General features: G+C 39.3%; 1 long non-coding RNA gene across 1 annotated transcript; it reads left to right on the top strand.

Moving 5' to 3' along the window:
* Positions 1-1,083: 1,083 nt before the first annotated feature.
* On the top strand, positions 1,084-2,092 carry LOC127349039 (uncharacterized). The gene is made up of 2 exons (XR_007880092.2): positions 1,084-1,493; positions 1,779-2,092. It is a non-coding gene; the product is annotated as an uncharacterized lncRNA (long non-coding RNA).
* Positions 2,093-2,859: the final 767 nt, after the last annotated feature.

Raw genomic sequence — 2,859 nt, 5'->3', positions numbered from 1 at the left:
CTATATCAAAAACACAAAAAAATTAGTTACTTGTTTTACTTTATAATATCATGCATGTTTTTATTACACTAGTTTGGCATAATGGACAAGAATGATCTTCTTATTCTATTTCCTGATTTAAAACATGGATTGTTTGATGCGAAAATTAAAAAACCTATGGGATCTTATTTGCATGCTGGTAGTAATATTAGTATGAACGCTTTGAACACCATTGTTGATAATAATATAGAAAGTTCTAAGCTTGGGGAAGCTGGTTTTCATGATCTTTTTATTCCCCCAAGCATTGAGGAGAAAATTTACTTTGATGATACTTTGCCTCCTATTTATGATAATGATATTGGTCTTTTAGTACCGCCTGTTATGGAGGATAAATTTGATTATGATTACAATATGCCTCCTATATTTGATAATGAGAATAATAATGATAGCTACTTTGTTGAATTTGCTCCCACTACAACTAATAAAATTGATTATGCTTATGTGGAGAGTAATGATACTTTTATGCATGTGAATAAGAATGCTTTATGTGATACTTATATTGTTGAGTTTGTTCATGATGCCTCTGAAAATTATTATGAGAGAGGAAAATATGGTTGTAGAAATTTTCATGTTACTAAAATGCCTCTCTATGTGCTGAAATTTTTGAAGCTACACTTGTTTTATCTTCCTGATCTTGTCATTTTGCTCTTCATGAATTTAATTGTGTACAAGGTTCCTTTTCATAGGAAGCATGTTAGACTTAAATGTGTTTTGGATTTGCTTCTTGATGCTCTCTCTTGCTTCAAATACTATTTCTTGCGGGTGCATCATTAAAACTGCTGAGCCCATCTTAAAGGCTATAAAGAAAGAACTTCTTGGGAGATAACCCATGTGTTATTTTGCTACAGTACTTTGTTTTTATTTTGTGTCTTGGAAGTTGTTTACTACTGTAGCAACCTCTCCTTATGTGTGTTTGGTTGGGATTCTACCACCAGATTCACTGTCTGGCAGCTGGAATCTGAACCAAAGGGTTACCAAGCTGGAATAGATTTTCGAAAATCAGCAGATTTTGGCAGTGCAAATCGAAAGTTGGGTCGACCCCTGATTCCACTGCGTTGCGTCCAGCCAAATCCTCAAATATTACTCACCATGCCACCGACGAGTGGAAACTGACCAGTTCATTTCTTTCTATTCTGGTCGAACCCTCCTCCATCATCTCGTCCCTGTTCTTTTTCCCCATGATACGGACAAGGAAGAAGAGACGACATGCTGGGGTTCCTATCTCCGGCCTACTCCGGCGGCCTCCGGCAGCGCGCCGCCCGGAATTGATTCCTCCCAGCCCTCCGCTCTTGTTCCCCTTCTAGAAACACCCGAGCGTCGACCCCCTGCGTCGACCCAACGCCAAGCTCCAACCCCCGGCCTGCCGCCGCCTCCATAGATCGGTCCGCCGCGCCGGTGCCTCCATGTACAACGAACGGCACCATCCTGCCAGAGATAGACTGCGCCGCCTAGAGGTATACTTCTCCCACGCCTCCCTCAGTCAGATCTCGTTCCTCCTCCCTCTCATGACCTGTACCATATGGCCATTTTTTCTGATTGATTCCTTGCAATTTGGTCTGTGCAACAGCTGTGAATTTGGATTTTACAATGCAGCAGATTATTGTGTAGTTGGTGTGTGCACAATGGTCTATATAGAAAATGGTTTGGAGTTTGCTTGCAAGGTGTTTGTTGAAATATTTGTAAGAAGAAAAACGCTTGCAGTATGTAAATCTAAAATTGTGATGTTATATTTTGTGTAGATGGAAGCACACTAGAAAGAAGTGGCTAAAAGGGACTATTACTCTAGCGTGCCTTCAGAGTCTTGAAGGAAAAAATGGCCCGTATTAGAGGCTATGCTAATTTATCATTTCGTACAAAGAAGTACATCACTATTCCTTGTAGAGCACCACAAATTTTATCCGTTGAGGGATGAAAAGTTTCAGAAATGTGATGCAGATTTTCGAATGTCTTTGGTAGTATTTACGACATCACTTTCTAAGATATACATATAGAATATTTAAAAAATCAAAAGATGGTCTAAAAATTGATATTTGTATGTCTACCGGTGTACAAATCGTTGCTAAGCAGATATTTCAAATATAAATAATTTATCATAGCCTCGGGGCACTACAGATATTTTCTATGAAATCCACAGTTGGCAGTTGTTACAACCAAACAACTTTCAGCTTTCTCACAGTTGTCACCTCACAGCAGCTTTTCCACAGCAGATTTCACACAGCTGATTCTCAGGAATCTACAGCTCAACCAAACACACCCTTAGTTTTGTGTTTTGTTGTGCCAAGTAAAGTCTTTGATAGTAAAGTAAGTACTAGATTTGGATTACTGCGCAGTTCCAGATTTCTTTGCTGTCACGAATCTGGGTCTACCTCCCTGTAGGTAGCTCAGAAAATTAAGCCAATTTACGTGCATAATCCTCAGATATGTACGCAACTTTCATTCAATTTTAGCATTTTCATTTGAGCAAGTCTGGTGCCATTTTAAAATTCGTCAATACGAACTGTTCTGTTTTGACAGATTCTGCCTTTTATTTCGCATTGCCTCTTTTGCTATGTTGGATGAATTTCTTTGATCCACTAATGTCCAGTAGCTTTATGCAATGTCCAGAAGTGTTAAGAATGATTGTGTCACCTCTGAATATGTTAATTTTTATTGTGCACTAACCCTCTAATGAGTTGTTTCGAGTTTGGTGTGGAGGAAGTTTTCAAAGATCAAGAGAGGAGTATGATGCAACATGATCAAGGAGAGTGAAAGCTCTAAGCTTGGGGATGCCCCGGTGGTTCACCCCTGCATATATCAAGAATACTCAAGCGTCTAAGCTTG

The sequence above is a fragment of the Lolium perenne genome, chromosome 4 (genome assembly GCF_019359855.2).
Source record: "Lolium perenne isolate Kyuss_39 chromosome 4, Kyuss_2.0, whole genome shotgun sequence".
NCBI lineage: Eukaryota > Viridiplantae > Streptophyta > Magnoliopsida > Poales > Poaceae > Lolium > Lolium perenne.
Note: the sequence above shows the minus strand (reverse complement) of the source record. Positions and strands in the feature narration are given on the sequence as shown.